We start from the raw sequence: 18,202 nt of genomic DNA on the forward strand, positions 1-18,202 counted from the left end.
GATCGATGTTTCTCTCTCATCGATGTTTCTAACTCTCTATCCCTCTCCCTTCCTCTCTGTAAAAAATCAATAAAATATTTTTTAAAATCTTAAAAATTAAGAAAACATATGAATATTGCTATATAAAATATGAAGAAATGATCAAGTTTGAAACCCTTATAGTATGTGTTTGATCCATACTTAAAATTATATATTATTTGTGAAAATAGACTAATTCACCTCAACTGTATTCTTGAAGCACTGATTTCTTACAGTATAGTACCTGTATTTACTGTACTGTATCATGCCCCACAGTTACATGAGACATGTATGTCTCCCAGAAGAACATTTTTATACATTTTGGAGTCCTCTCTAAAACACAGAATTATGATATCATAGGTGTTCAATAATGATACAAAATTTAATACCTCTCAGCTATGTATGACAATGGCTATCACTCTTTCTTCTTTAGGCCATAGTCTTATAGAGAGGCTCCTGAAATATGTATTGGGCAGTGTGTGTTCTGCAGCTGGCTACTGATATACCTCCTGAATTCTTCCTTTGCTTTCTATCCCTTTCCTTTCCACCCCTTTCCATTCCTTCTTCTGTAAATAAGACCTTTTGTTATATGCTACAGAGCAGAACTTCCCAACAGCTCATGGTGCCTTGCAGAGGCTTATAGATAAATCATAAAGGCTGACTTCAGTGCTTGAGATGGACAAGTAGGGCTTAGAAGCTTCAGAAACTCTTTGGACCGTACTTTCAGATTGAAGTAGATTTGTCCCTAGCTTCTCTGAGGGAGACTAGGATTATATAGAGTCAAACTATACTATGGTGTAAGCAGTGAGCATATTGAAGATAATAAGGACTCACTGCTTTTCTACAAGGTACTGAAGACAACCGCAAAGGTGTTCTACCACGTACCTGTCTACCTTAGCAGTCAGCTGCACGACACAAACCCTGCATTACAGAAGGGGCCCTGGAATTTCTGGAGGAATTCCTCTTCTCAGTGCTCATGGAGCTTGTCATTCAAGTCCAAGGTACTGCCAACCAGGGACCAAAGAACAGGGAAGTTGAGTGGAGCTCCTGACAGGTGACTCTTCAGATGGCTACTACCACATTTTGAATTTATATATACTAAACACTTTGTCCCTTTGCAGTTAATGTGTCTTGCAGTTGGCTGTAATGTAAATCAAGCATCACTATTTTGAAATACTTAACATGAAAAACTTTGACTATGTCTAAAATTCATACCCACAGTTAAAAGAAAGTACAATATAAAGTTATAAATTAAGAAGACAAATTATTTAATAACTAATTCAGGAAAAGTGTTAAATTATTACTAAATGAGCAGGTCATGTTTTTATCACCAACCTCTAAACAATATTTTTCATAGATTAGAACTAAAAAATATAAAAAGAGTCACAACTAAAAGTTGTGAAAATTGCGTTTAGCCATTCAATGCATAAAATCTGACTTAAGAAAATAATGTTTACAAGAAACTCAAGTTTATCTTCTAAGGAGAAAACGTTATTTTGAGGTTTGATACTTATTCATCATTTACTATTTTCCTTACTACTCTATAGTTAATTATTCTTATCATAATTATTTAATACTAGAGTCCCTGTGCACAGATTCATGCACATTGAAAGGAAATTAATTAGAAGGTGGCCAGTGGGTGGGACTGGGCGAGACGGGCTGGACACACCCTGGAGCCAATCTCCCTCGGTCCCTCCTTGGCCAGCCGCACCTGGGGTGGCACCAGAGCTAGAAGGGAATCTGCGGAGTGACTGGGGTCTCTCCAGCAGGTGGGGTCCCTCGGCCTTGCCTGTGGGCATCAGGCCAAAACTGGCAGTCCAACATCCCCCAAGGGGTCCTGGAGTGCGAGAGGGCACTCTGCAAAGTTGCTGTCACTCTACAGCTCCTGCATTGAACGTCTGCCCCCTGGTGGTCAGTGCGCACCATACCTACCAGCTGGCCACCGGTCACTTAGCCTTTTATATATATAGAATATTGAACAGTTGATTAGCCTTTTCACCAAGCCCACCTTCAAAAGGTGGAAGGGCTAGTTTCAATCAATGACACAGAATCAATCACAGCTGCATCACTAGCTTTGAAGGATCTTCACTTTTCAAAAGTTATGTGAACATAAACTGAAATGTCTGCAATAAAGTGTGAAGCTAGAAGCACCTGGTTGCTATAGAGACGCAGACAACTGAGCAATTGCATTTAGTTAGAGAACTGGGAAAAGAATGATGATAACGGGAGAGAAGTTAATAGGAAAGATGAATACAAAAGAAGAAAAAAGGCCTACTTTAGAATTTTAAAAAAATTCTTTATTGTTTAAAGTATTACATACAGTACTACATATGCCTCCTGAATTTTTAAAAATTGTATAGAAATTGACATTAAAGTTGTCATTTCCACTGATTTTCATGCCTTCATTTCTTATTTCCTCTCAACCCACCCAAACTGGTTTCTGTCGCTCACTGACAAGCTAAAACTTCTTTTGGAACTTCATCAATAGCTTTCATTTCTAATGAACAATTTTCAGACAACGTAATTCTTAATATCTGTAGCAGGTGGCAGTTATTATTATCTTTTTTCACTTGGAATCCATGACACCATTTTCTTCTGGCTGTCCTCTTAATGTGACTTGTCTTTGTCTTTCATGTGCTTCTTTTCTTTGCCCACTCTGTCTCTCCAAGCTGAGTCCTAGGTCCTCTTCTCTTCCCTCCATACACCCTCTTCTTGAGTTTCCTTGTGTCTTCCATGGTATGAAATAACATAGTTAGACTGACTTCTCCTCAATTTCCATGTCTGATCTAGATCCGTCAGCTGATATGGTATTCTATTGTCAAGTGGACATCTTTATTATGCATCCCTCGAGGTAATCAACAAGTTGCAAATCATTTTACTTTATAATTCTTACATTGCAACACAGAGCCATAAACCCATCCAGTCAATCCAGCAGACATCTTTCCTTCTCTTGATCGCTAAATTTGATTCCCTCAGTCCAGCCAATCATGCAGTTCCACCAGTATTATCTCTGAAATCTGTTTGCTTCTCCATGCCACTTCTTTATCTAAAAAATAGAATAATACAGCTTATGAAGGTTTAATACATGGACTTACATTAGAGGGTGAAAACGCAGTCCATATGTTAACTGGCCATATGTCCATCCATACTACCTGGGTTATCCTTAGAAAATAGTGGGATTTATGTCATCAAAAAGGGTTAAAAGTGATACCTCGAATCACTGTTTTGCTCTCAGCATTTTGAGCAGCTTACATGCTACAAGAAGCTTTCAAGATTGTCAATTTTAGCCCTAACTGGTTTGGCTCAGTGAATAGAGTGTCAGCCTGTGGACTGAAGGATCCCAGGTTTGATTCCTGCCAAGGGCACATACCCGGGTTGTGGGTTTGATCACCAGTGTAGGGCCTGCAGGAGGCAGCCGATCAATGATTATCTCTCATCATTGATGTTTCTATATCTCTCTCCCTCTCTCTTCCTCTCTGAAATCAATAAAAATATATTTAAAAAAACTTCTAAAAAAATAATTGTCAATTTTATAAAAGCAAGTTCTTTAAGTAGAATATTTGCAGTTCTTTATAAAATGCCTATACGAATCTTTTGTATGACACAGAGGTTTGGCAAATATATAAGGCAAATTACTTATGAGTTGGAAATTTTTTTTAAAGGCAGTGCTTTAAATGTGCTGAGCTGTTAAGTACATTGTTGTCAGTAAGCAACAGATTAATCTTTATTGTTGAAAGTATTACATATGTCCACCTTTTACCCCCACTGATCCCTTCTAGCCCATCCCCACCCCCTACCCCAGGCCTTCACCACCCTATTATCTGTGTCCATGGGTTATGCATATCTATCTATCTATCTATCTATCTATCTATCTATCTATCTATCTATATATATATATATATATATATATATAAAATCCTATTATGCAAATAGACTGAACTGCGGAACAACTGAACAACCAAACAACTGGTCACTATGACGTGCGTTGACCACTGGGGGGCGCGTGTGGAACATGGTGGGAGTTGGCAGCAGGTGGCAGAGCACAGAACATGATGGGCATTGGCCGCAGCAGGATGGTGGAGCAGGTGAGTGAGGGCGCCAGACCAAGTTGGGGCACTGGTCACTGTCATCAGGGTGAGCCCCTGGTGGTTACTGAAAATTCTTTGCTTCCGTGTGCCGCGATCCCGTTGGGTGTTCTCACCTGCTGCTGGCTCTGGCCCCACTTGCCCCTGCAGCCAGTACCCGGTGCTGGTCCCAATTGCTCAGCGCTCCCATCAGCGGGTACAAGCATTGGCTGCTGCCCCGGTTGCCCTTGAAGGCTTCTCCACCTCCCCCTGCTGCTGAGGGGCAATGTGAGTGGGACCGGAGCTGTCAGTGTGTGGGACCCGCGGCAGGAGAAGGGCTGTGGGCAGACAAGGGACCAGGGGGCTGTGGCAGGATGGGCCAGGCGGGGGCATGGAAGATGGATCAAGACCTGCCCCTGTGCCCACCATAGCCTCACAGCCCACAGTTCCTTTTGAGGTGCACGAATTCATGCACTGGGCCCCTAGTATGCATATAAATTCATTGGTTGATCTCTTTCCACCCACCTACCCACCCCTGCCATCCCTCTGAGATTCTACAGTCTGTTCCATGTTTCTATGTCTCTGAATCTATTTTGTTCAACAGTTTAATTTGTTCATTAGATTCCACATATGAGTGGATCATGTGATACTGATCTTTCTCTGACTGGCTTATATTGCTTAGCATAATGCTCTCCAGGTCCTTCCATGCTGTCTCAAAGGGTAAGAAATCCTTTTTTTTTTTTTTTTTTTTTTTTTTACAGATGCATAGCATTCCATGGTGTAAATGTACCACAGCTATTTTATCCACTCATCTATTCATGAACACTTGGACTGCTTCCAGATCTTAGGTATTGTAAATTGTGCTGCTATGAACATAAGGGTGCGTACATTCTTTCTGATTGGTGTTTCTAGTAGCAAGTATTTAGACACAATTTGTCCCTTTAAAGTATAAATGACCTTTTAATTCTTGAGAAAACAACTGCTTTTTGAAAAAAAAATACATCATAGAAATATTATTTTGAAAATTGATGTTTTTGCATATTCCCATCATCATGTGTATTGCTAAAAACATGTACATGAGTCTCCTATGAATCAAATCTACTAAAAAGAACTTAGAAATATAACAGTCAAATAAACAGTCTCCATATATTTTAAAGCTATTATAAAATAAGACTTTCTGATTAGAATATATTTAATGCAATGTTTCAATGCATAAAGTTTGAATAATTAGTAGGTTGGATAAAAAATATGGTGATTATATTTAAAAAACACTTGTTTATCCAGTGTTCCATTTTGATATATTTTTCAACTTTGATGGTCATTAGAACCAGTACCAAAGCAAACCAAATTATAAGCAGATCTGAAAATATGAGTACCATAAAGCATTAAGGCAAAATTTCAAAAATAATACATTACATTTGATCACACTGCTCTCACAAAACATATCAATTAAAAACACATCGTATAGTGTTATTATATTTTATTAACAGATTATAAAAACAGTATTTCAGGGAAAATAAAAATATTTAACTTATCAAAATAAAATACACTTGAAATATTCTTTATGTCCTGCTTTTTCATTTCTATATTTACATGGTTTATTGCCCAAATACATTTATATGTTGGGGTGATAACTGTAAAGAATTTACAAATTCCACTGGATATATATTGGAGTGTATGCTCATTTTTATTTTACTAAGAGGGGCACAGAAAAATTTGGATGCCACCATCATCTCTACACAATGTTAAAAGTCCTTCATATGATAGAGGTGTACACAGGATAACTGTGGCTTCTTTGCCTATAATCTGCCTCAACCAAGTTCTAGGTTACTTTATTCATGTAGAATAAACAACCAGAGAATGAACATAAGGTCTACCATTAGAAAACATACAACCAAGCTTGAACTCATTTTTATAGCCTATCTGCTCCTCACATTTTTCTACCCATTCAGTGCGTTCCATCACTGTCTGTCTTATGAAGCATTTCACTTATTTGATATGGATTCTATACTCCAGCCAAGATACTCTGCATACTTTTATGTTTGCCTTATAAGCGTTTGGGTTTGTTTAATCTTGTACATTTTATTTCCTCTAATGACAAAACAAGTTTCATTTTTCTCCATTAACCTATGAATCTTTATAATTTCTGTGAAAGTAATTTTCTGTATTGCATACATAATTTTTATTTTCTTAGAATATATTTAATCTTCAATTATTTGTATGAAGAGATCTCTCAAGTAAAATTTTGTATTGTACAGAACAATCAAATATTTTACTTTTATATAGTACAGATCTCTAGACATAAAATCCCTATGAGGAAACTAGTTATGAATTTAACTTGTAACTGGACTCCACTATTTCAGATAGTCAATAAAGGAGAAGTAGATATCACCAATCTATTTTCTAATAAAAACATATAAAAGTATAATAACTTTTATGTAGTATTAATGTGCAACAGATTAAAATTTACTATTTAAAATATATACATTTATTAATTATTGTAAAGATTGAAAAGCCACAAAAACCAGCACCATCACCACCACATAACAACAAACTCTAATTTGAATGGTGTTCTTTGGGAAGCATTCAGCCAAGGCAAAGCTTTTCCCACCCTTTAATTTAATTTTATTAATTTACTTTCATTTTTTTAAATAATTTTTATCGATTTTTAGAGATAAAGGAGAGGAAAGGGAGAAAGAGAGAAACATCAATGTGAGAGTGAAATAGTCACTAATCTGCTGCCTCCTCCATGCTCCCTACCGAGGATCGAGCTGCAGCCTGGGAATGTGCCCTGACCAGTAAGAAAACTGAGCCACACTGGCCAGGGTTCCCCTTACAATTTTAAAACAATGTTTTTATGCTTAAAAAAAGAAAAACAATACAGACCTCTTTTTTAAGTTTGAAAGTATATAAAAGCATGCAAGAGAAAATAGAAATTACCTATGATCCCACAGACTACAAATAATCACAAATAATACTTTCTTTGAAATTCATCTAATTTTATATGCAAAATTGTATAATTATAAACACTTTCCTACTAACACTATATATTTTATATTCTTCTAGAATAAAATAAAGATATTGAAATAATAAGTTTCAATAATATATCTGGAGATTGTAGTAATTAAGCACTTCCATAAATAATATATCTGTAATCTCTTTATTGCACAGAGAGGTATCCTTGGTTGGCAAGCACACATTGTACAAGACTGTTTTTTTTTTGTTTTTTTTTTTTGTTTTTTTGTTTTTTTTGTTAATATATTTTATTGATTTTTTACAGAGAGGAAGGGAGAGAGATGGAGAGTTAGAAACATCGATGAGAGAGAAACATCGATCAGCTGCCTCTTGCACACCTCCTACTGGGGATGTGCCCGCAACCCAGGTACATGCCCTTGACCGGAATCGAACCTGGGACCCTTGAGTCCGCAGGCCGACGCTCTATCCACTGAGCCAAACCGGTCTTGGCATGTACAAGACTGTTTTGAACAGTCAAGAACGCAGACAGGTTATGAGCAGAGTTGTCTTGAATGTGAAGTCATTATGGCTCCATGTTACTTTTGTTAAGAATGTTAGGCAAAATGTATTAATTTACAGCCAAGGATAATTTCAAGGGAAAGCAGTTGGATAGGACTAAATACATACAACTCAGTCCTCTTAGGTACTAAAAAAGGGAGAGAAAAGAAGAATCAGAAAACAGGAGAGAAGATATACAGTTTAGGACTTAAACCCAACAAATTGGGAAACATATGATTAATAATGGCGGAGAGGGTAACTCTAGTATCAATCACTTATTTGAGTTGTTTTAAGTACCAGATGGTTATATTACTAGAGTGTCTACCTTTATTTCCCTTTCTTTAGATTTTCTCCTTCCTAAACTAGCAAATATTACTACTTGTTAAATGAAAGAAATAAATGTTATTGATCTAACTTTGTTACCATGGCATTTGTATTAAATGACTCAATCAATACTAATATTTCAACAAATACGCCATATACTTAATATTTCTTTCATTAATGGTTTATAAGCTTCAGCTTAAGTTAGAGCCAAGACAAAGATAATTGGTACAAACTAATTAAAGGCAATTAAATGGAACCGTTAAAGAGCATAGGCGTTAAGCCAGAAAGATGTTGCTTTGACTCCTTTAATGCCGCACCATTACTAGCTGTGTGACAGTAGGCTGTTTACTTCACTCTCCTAAGCTTAATTTTCTCATCTCTAAAACAAAGCTAGTACTACCCAAATGGAAAGACTGTTTTAAGAACTAAAAATTAAATTTATATCATAGTAGCTTAATAAAGGACAATTATAACTGTATCACTAAAAGATTATACAAAGTCAAATTACATTTTAAAATGTGGAATGTGTAGTTTGTGAATGTGTCTTGCATAGATGCTTAAACTGGAAAGCTTATGCAAAAGAATGAAACTGGGTTACAGTTTGTCTCCATGTACAAAAATTAATTCAAAATGGATCAAAGACCTAAATATAAGACCTGAAACAATGTTACATAGAAGTAAACGTAGGTACCAAACTTATGGACCTTGGTCATAGATAACATTTTACAAACTTGACCCCCAAGGCAAGGAAATTAAAGGAAAAAATTAATGAATAGGACTATATAAAACGGAAACATTTCTGCACAGCAAAAGAAACCAACAAATCAGAGAGGCAGAGAACCAAAGGGGAGATGACATTTGCAAACAATAGCTCTGACAGAGGTTTAATATCCAAAACATAAAGAACTCATAAAACTCAACACCAAGCAAAGAACCCAATCAAAACATGGGCAGAGGACTGAACAGACACCTCTCAGAAGAAGACATACAAACAACCAATAAATATGTGAAAAGATGCTCAACCTCATTGACAATTAGGGAAAAGCAAATCAAAACTACAATGAGATACCACCTCACACCTGTTAGAATGGATATTATCAACAAGACAAGTAATAACAAGTGTTGGAGAGGTTGTGGAGAAAAGGGAACCCTCATTGACTGCTGGTGGGAATGTGGACTGGTACAACCACTATGACAAGTAGTCTGGCGATTCCTCGAAATCCCTCTCCTAGGCATGCTAGTATACCTGAAAAAACTTGAAAACATGCATTTGCAAAGCTATATGCACCTCTGTATTCACAATGGCCAAGACCAAAGTGTCCTGCGATAGAGGACTAGATAAAGAAGATGTGGTACATATACTAGTACACAATGGAATACTACTCAACCATAAGAAAAGATGAAATACTGTCATTTGCAACAACCTGGATGGACCTTGAGAATATTATCCTAAGTGAAATAAGTAACGACAGAAAAAACTAAGAACCATATCATTTCACTCATATGTGGGATATAAAACTGAAACTTGTGAACACAAACAGCAGTGTGGTTGTTGCCAGAGGGAAGGGGGTAGGCATGGGGGGCAGGGAAAGGGGACTAATATATGGTGACAGAAGATTATCTGACTTTGGGTGCTGGGCACACAGTGCAACATACAGATCTTATAACATAGAAACCCACACCTGAAACCCATATGATCATATTAACCACTGTTACCCCAATAAATTTAATAAATAAGTACATAAATACATAAATAAACATAAAAAATAAATTAAATAACTCACCCCTAAAAAACAAAACTGGAATGCTCAATCTAACATCCACTTTTTATAATCTGAAACAACAGATTACTTGGGTTTGATTATCCAAGTAATTTTACTAATTCTATAGCAACTACCTATATATGAAAGAAGTTAAGCAAAATTGCCTTTGACCTCATTATTAGAAGAAATACAATAAATAGTATTTGTTAATACATAGGTAAAGGAGAAATGTGTAGCTCAAAACTCCATTTTTGTGTCACTTGCTAGGTTACTTACCGTATATTTAATTAATGTTTACATGTGCCAGTCTCTTCAGAGTCTGCTTTATTCAAACTTCTGAGCTTTAATGGCTACTAATCAGCATCATGATTCCTATCTCTGGGCTACTCATTGCTCCTAATGCACACCCACCTCGTCCCTGTGTCTGGAATGCTCCTCCATTTCTTAACCAATGAAAACCTTCCAGTGGTTTATAATGAAGCTCAAGTATTCCCTTTCCCATCATGCTTTACCTGACCATTCCTATTCTGGAATAGGTAACCAGATCAGAAGCTAGCACTGGGGTAGGGATAGATCAATGATCCCTGCCGTGAAGATCGCATCAGTTTTCTACCACCAAGGAAAGTTTTGCAACATATTTCACTTGTATTTGTGTGTTTATGTACATGTGTCTGTGTTTGGAATCCTTTAATTGTAAGGAACAAATGCCATAACAGGTAAAAACATTTCTCATTCCCTTGTGATACTATGATCCCTAGGAAATGCTCTAGAAATACATAATGAATGAATGAATGAATGAATGAGGGAAAGACTGCCAAGTCCTACTTAGTAACTCCTTTCAGTTACAGTGACCCTGGGAAGGAATGAGGAACATAAAACTAGGAAAATAATCTTTTTAGTGTAATGAGGATTCTGTAGTCCTGGAAGAGAGAATTTATCAGCATTAAAGTCATGCACGATGTCAATCCATTTCATGGAGGAACCATGTGAGGTAGATAGATGACAAAAGAGTAATCAAGCAATTGCTATAGGGCAAGATTAGTGTGCTGATTTCAAGCAAGGCTGACAGATTAAAAAGATAAAGCAATGCACTCCAGGAGGAACTAAGATATTGTTCCTATTGCTGGAAAGTGACTGCAGCAAAATATGTATCTGTTCAGCAGGGGAAAAATATATACACATTAAAAACTAGGCCCTGCCAAGAAATTATTTAGATAATAAATACATAAATAAATTTATTAAATTGTTGGTATTATTGTAGATAATGCACGGGCCTCTTATAGGGCAAATGCCATAAATAATGTCATCTATTTATTTTAATGTCTATGGAAGTTGATGTTTCCCAGGCATGCTGATAATGGTTTTCAGGAATCACCAGTGGTAGAAAATTAAAATATTGTATAAAAATTCAATTGGTTTTGAAAACCTAAGTTCAGGTTTATATCATAAGCAAATTTATTCTACTTGATTGTGGGAGGGCCAGGTTTCTCACTGCTGGAAAGAAATTATGAGTTGGTCTCATTACATAAAAGAGCGAAATGAGGTTCCTATCCATACTAGTACGTTTTCATTATGATGATATCGGTTTAACAATGATGTTTTCTAATATAGATGTTTAATATCTAAACAAGATAAACAAGAAGGGAGGCTAGAATGAACTTTATAGTGCTGGATTTGAGTTGGAGTTACCAGTATGAACTCATGTTTACCTGAACGCATATATAGATAGATAGAGAACATGGGTTAATAGTACACTATCTTGGTCCTATTTGAGAATCTGGAAGCAATAACAGCTCAGTCACATTGAGAAAACTCATTGTTCAGATTTTGGTTTTTAAATATCATGCTCCAGTAAAAACAAAACAAAACAAAACAGCAACAGGACTTCTTTAAATATACTTCATAACTCACTTAAACATACTTCATAACTCACTTCCAAGAAATAGAATAGAGAAACTTCATAAGCACATTTTAACCAATGGATGGATGTTATAAATTGAAATGTCAGAATAGAGTTGTTCATAATATTTTTTTATGATCCTTTGTATTTCTGCGAGGTTAGTTGTTACTTCAATTCTTTTGTTTTTTACGTTATTTTGGTCATCTTTCTTTGTTTCTTGGTGAGCCTGGCAAGAGGTTCATCAATCTTGTTTATCCTTTCAAAGAACTAGCTCTTGGTTTTATTGATCTTTTCTATTTTTTTTTGGGGGGGGGTGGGTTCTATATCACTTATTTCCACTCTGATCTTTATGATTTCCTTCTTTCTACTTACTCTGAGCTTTTCTTATTGTTCTCTTTCTAATTATTTGAGTTGTAGGGTTAAATAACTTATTACAAGTTTAGGTAAGCCTGTAGTGCTATGAACTTCCCTCTCAGGATTGCTTTCACTGTGTCCCATAGATTTTGGATTGTTGTGTTTTCATTGTCATTTGTTTCCAGGATGTTTTTTATTTCTTCTTTAATCTCTTTGGTAACCCAATCATTGTTTAATGGCATGCTATTTAGTTTCCAGGTGTTTGATTGTTTTTTATTGTTTTTATTGTAGTTGGTGGAAAATTGGACAGATACATGCAAAAAAATGAAACTAGACCATCAACTTACACAATACACAAAAATAAACTCAAAATAGATAAAAGACTTAAATGTAAGACATGAAACCATAAAAATCCTAGAAGAAACGATTGGCAGCAAAATCTCAGACACCTCTCATAGCAATATATGTTTACTGATACATCTCCTAGGGCAATAGAAACTAAGGAGAAAATAAACAAATGGGAATACATCAAAATAAAAATCTTCTGCACAACATAAGAAACCATTAACAAAATAACACAAGAGCCCACTGCATGGGAGAATATTTGCCAAGGATATATTTGATAAGGGGTTAATCTCCAAAATCTATAGGGAACTCATACAGATTAACAAAAAGAAAATAAACAACACAATTAAAGCATGGGCAATGAACCTAAATAGACATTTCTCCAATGTGGATATACAGGCCAAAAGGAATATGAAAAAATGCTCAAAGTCACTAATCATTGAGAGATGCAAATCAAAACAACTATCAGGTACCACCTCACACCTGTCAGAATGGCTATCATCAGCAAATCAACAAACAACAAGTGTTGGTGAGGATGTGGAGAAAAGGGAACCATCGTATACTGTGGGTGAGAATGCAGCCTGGTTCAGCCTCTGTTGAAAACATTTTGAAGTTTCCTCAAAAAATTAAATTTGGAACTCCCATTTGACCTCATCTTCCCACTTCTAAGAATATATCCTAAGAAATCAGAAACACCAATCAGAAAGAATATATGCACCCCTATGTTCACAGCAGCATAATTTATAATAGCTAAGACTTGGAAACAGCCTAAGTGCCCATCAGCAGATGAGTGGATTTAAAAACTGTGGTACATCCATACAATAGAATACTAGGTAGCTGTAAAAGAAAGAAAGAAAGAAAGAAAGAAAGAAAGAAAGAAAGAAAGAAAGAAAGAAAGAAAGAAAGAAAGAAAGAAAGAAAGAACTCTTACCATTTGCAACAGCATGGATGGAGAGCATTATGTTAAGTGAAATAAGCCAGTCAGAGAAAAACAAGTATCACATGATCTCACTCATACATGAAACCCATTGAACAACATAAATTGATGAACAAAAATAGACCCAGAGACATAAAAGCATTGAACAGACTGTCCAACCTCAGAGGGAAGGCAGGGGAGGGTGGGTGGGTAGGTGGGAAAAGATCAACCAATGAACTTGTATGCATATATGCATAACCCATGGACACAGACAATAGGGTGGTGAAGGCCTGGGGTGGTGGACAGGGGTGGGCTGGGAGAGATCAATGGGAGAAAAAGGGAGCATATGTAATACTTTCAATAATAAATATTTTTGTAAAAAAAAAAAAAAGAGTGATGTCAATGAAAATAGCATGTATCCCCTGAAATTATGTGATAAGGACACATAACTTCTATGGTATTCTTACTAAAATACTATAAGCCAGTCTAATCATGAAAAAAACATCCAGCAAATGTAAATTGGGGGACATTCTGCAAAATACCTGAGCAATATTTATCAAACTGCCAAGGTCATGAAAAACAAAGACAATGAAATTGTTGCAGAATAGAAGAGACCAAGGAGATGTGACAAATAAATGCAACGAAGTATCCTGAGTTGAATCCTGGAACAGAAAAATAAGATAAAATCCAAATAAAGTCGGTAGTTAAGAGTAACATGCTAGTGTTGGTTTCTTAATTTTGACAAATGCACCAGAGTAAGATGATTAACATTAAGGAAAACTGAAACTAGGTGAGGGTATAAGAAAATACTCTGCCCTGGCCGGTTTTGCTCAGTGGATAGAGCGTGGGCCTGCGGACCAAAGGATCCCGGTTCGATTCTGGTCAAGGGCACATGCCTGGGTCTCAGGCTCAATCCCCACTAGGGGGCATGCAGGAGGCGGCGGATCCATGATTCTCTCTCATCAGTGATGTTTCTATCTCTCTCCCTCCTTCTCGCTTCCTCTCTGAAATCAATAAAAATATATTTTAAAAAGGAAAAATGAAAACAACAGCCCTGTAGCAAAAAAAAAAAAAAAAAGAAAAAAAAGAAAAAACTCTGTAGTATCTTTGAAAATCTTCCACAAATAAAAACTTATTCTAAAATGAATTTTACTTTTTAAAAAATTATGAGTTGGTTTCTTAGCATATAAAGGAGACCAATGAGGCTTCTGTCTTTTAAAAATTATCATGATGATGTCATGAATTTAATAGTGATGTGTTATAATATGTCATAGGCATTATTCCTTTTGATATCTAATTTTTCCCATCTTCAGCCAATCATCCAATTGGCTCCTGAAAACTTTTGACATAATCTCAGTATTTAGAATAGTTCCCTTGTTTTCTGTTATTACCAAAAATTTTCCAGGGACACCTTGTACAATTCCTTCCCTAGACTTGGAATGAGTTCTTTTTCCAAGGAACTCATGTCTTTCTGTAGCAAATGGTATTAGGTACTGTAAGCTGTCTATATGCGGTGCTCATTTTGAATAGGTTATACATCATTTCTAAGTCTTTAGTGTGTACAAGTAAAGAATACATATTTTATGGAATATATAAAATATACTGAAACTTCAAATTCAGAATTACACATATTTTTCTCTACCTCATAATCTCTATACACCCATAAAAATGTAGTTCAAATTTTGTCTCTGTGAGGTCTTCCTGAATTTCCTCAAAATCAGAAAAATCCTACTCTGCTCAGATGTTACTCTGTGCCTCCTTCTATTGGAACCTTGATCACCTTTTTTAGGCAACTGTTTATTAAAAAGACTTTTCTATGATGTGCTGAAAGATTACATATGTATTTTATCAGAGCAGCAAGGTCAAGTAACACAGCCAGAAGTCAGGGCCTTCATAATCTGAACCCAATTGCTATTATTCTAAAAACTTGAGGCCTTTGAAGTTGACCACACTACTTTTCTAAACGTTGTGGATTCTTCCAGTTTACTTTTCAGCTTCTATTCCCCTCATTGCACCTTAATCTCATTAACTCAGCAGATTTTAATAAAGACAGCATGGTGTCTGAAATCAAACGAACCTGAGATTTATTCCTAGCTCTTGGCTTTAACATTTACTAATAATAAAATCTTGAGCAAGAATATTAACCTTTGGATGCACTTCCTAATCAACATAATAATATCTACATTTTTCTGTAGCTCAAGTGGCATATGTAAGGCCTTCGTGCAATTCTTGACACATGAATGAGGGTTCGTACGCATCAAGGGTCTTCCAATAACAGGGATTTTGCTTCGTCACCTTTATACTAGTATATGAAGCACTTAAACAGCAAACACATATGGTAGGTGTTCAGGATATTACTACCTGTGTGTGAATAATTTGATAAATAAATATTTCCTAACACCCTTGCTCTTCCTCCGAAGTTCCTTTTCCTAATGGAAGATATCACTGCCTTTCTAATCATTGCAGCTTCTATTCAGAAAGCTCAGGTTTCAAAGTTGGAGATACCGGAGAGAAACCAAGATGGCGGCATAGGTAAACACCTAAACTGCTGCCTCGCACAACAATTTCAAAACTACAACTAAAAGACAGAATGGACACCATCCAGAACCACAGGAAAGCTGGCTGAGTGAAAATTCTACAACTAGAAGGAAAGAGAAAAGCTCACAGAGAATTGGAGGTACGGCAAAGGGGCTTTGTGCGCGCAGAGAGGAAGGGCGGCTGAGAGCCTGGCTGACTTCCTCTGGCGGAAGGGGGAAGGAAGCCTCCGACCGCACTGAACCCCAGTTCTGACGGCACTGAACCCCAGTTCCGGGCGAACCCCTGGGGACCCACGCTCTTACGGGGGGAGTCTGGACTCTCGGGCGGAGACTCGAGCTGGGAAAGGTAGAAGTCTGAAGGCGCACGCGGGCCAGTGCGCACAAAGGCTGCGGAGGTTGCCACAGGCTTTCCCTAGTGGAAGGGAGTCAGAGGATCCTGACTGCACTGAGCCCCAGTTCTGACTGCAGTGAACCCCAGTTCCAGGCGAGCCCCTGGGGACCCACGCTCTTGTGGGGGGAGTCTGGACTCTCGGGCGGAGACTCGGGAGCCGGGGAAGGCGGAGGACTGAAAGTGCGCACAAAGGCTGAGGAAGTTGCCACAGGCTTTCCCTAGTGGAAGGGAGTCAGAGGATTCTGACTGCACTGAGCCCCAGTTCTGACTGCAGTGAACCCCAGTTCTAGGCGAGCCCCTGGGGACCCACGCTCTAGTGGGGGGAGTCTGGACTCTCAGGCAGAGACTCGAGCTGGGGAAGGCGGAGGACTGAAAGCGCACATGCGCGCAAGGGCAAGGCTGACAGGAAGCCAAGACTGAGACTCCACCTCATCCAAGCTGAGCACAGAGGCTATTGCAATTTGGCAAGTCTAATCCTATAAGGCTGTCTCCAGCACCGAACTTCTCCCAGCATAGACACAGCTGATCCTTACAGCCAACTGGCCCGGAGGTCAATTCTTCCCAGTGATACCAACAACAATAAAGACTTAATTACAACAAGGCTGTACACACAGTCCACAAAGGGGTGCACCAAGAGTGTCCACCTCAGGTTAACTGGGGAAGCAGACCCACTGGGCCATATTGGAAACCTAGCACAAATATCTACCTTACCAACTCAGGGAATCAGTGAAAATGCGGGGTCAAAGAATCAGATCACAAACGAAAGAAATGGAGGAAAACAAACGACTGGATATAGAATTCAAAACCACGGTGATAAGACTTTTTAAGAATATCCTAGAAAAGGCCGATAAATATAACGAGACCCTCAAAGATATGAAAAAGGACCAACTAGAAATTAAACATACACTGACTGAAATAAAAAATATTATACAGAGACCCAGAAACAGAATAGAGGAACACAAGAATCAAGTCAAAGAATTGAAATACAAAGAAGCAAAAAACACTCAACCGAAAAAGCAAAAAGAAAAAAAAATCCAAAAAGTTGAAGATAATGTAAGAAGACTCTGGGACAACTTCAAGCGTACCAACATCAGAATTATGGGGGTGCCAGAAGAAGAGAGAGAGCAAGATACTGAAAACCTATTTGAAGAAATAATGACCAAAAACTTCCCCCACCTGGTGAAAGAAATAGACTTACAAGTCCAGGAAGCACACAGAACCCCAAACAAAAGGAATCCAAAGAGGACCACACCAAGACACATCATAATTAAAATGCCAAGAGCAAAAGACAAAGAGAGAATATTAAAAGCAGCAAGAGAAAAACAGTTAATTACCTACAAGGGAGCACCCATACGACTGTCAGCTGACTTCTCAATAGAAACTATGCAGGCCAGATGGGAGTGGCAAGAAATTTTCAAAGTGATGAATAGCAAGAACCTATAACCAAGATTACTCTACCCAGCAAAGCTATCATCCAGAATTGAAGGGCAGATAAAGAGCTTCACAGATAAGAAAAAGCTAAAGGAGTTCATCACCACCAAACCAGTATTATATGAAATGCTGAAAGGTATTCTTAAAGAAGAGGAAGAAGAAAAAAGTAAAGAGAAAAATTATGAACAACAAATACATATCTATCAACAAGCGAACCTAAAAATCAAGTGAATTAAAAACCTGAGGAACAGAATAATCTGGTGAATATAATAGAATCAGGGGCATAGAAAGGGAGTGGACTGATAATTCTCAGGGGGAAAGGGGTATGGGGAGTTCATGAAGAGAATGGACAAAAATCATACACCTATGGATGAGGACAGTGGTGGGGAGGTAAGGGCAGAAGGTGGGGTGGGAAATGGGTGGAGGGGAGCTATGGGGGGAAAAAGGAGAAATAATTGTAATAATCTGAATAAAGATTTATTTAAAAAAAAAAAGTTAGAGATACCTCTGACCCTAAATAAGACCACATTTCCCAGGCCCCTCAGTCAGCCGGTGAGTGTGCCTGTCAGTTCTGTCTCAGCAGCGACTCTTCCAGCTCCTTCATCCTGCTTCTGTGTCCTGCTCCAGTCCAGTCCCATATCACCTG

Source organism: Plecotus auritus (assembly GCF_963455305.1).
Source record: "Plecotus auritus genome assembly, chromosome: 9".
In the NCBI taxonomy this organism is placed as follows: Eukaryota; Metazoa; Chordata; class Mammalia; order Chiroptera; family Vespertilionidae; genus Plecotus; species Plecotus auritus.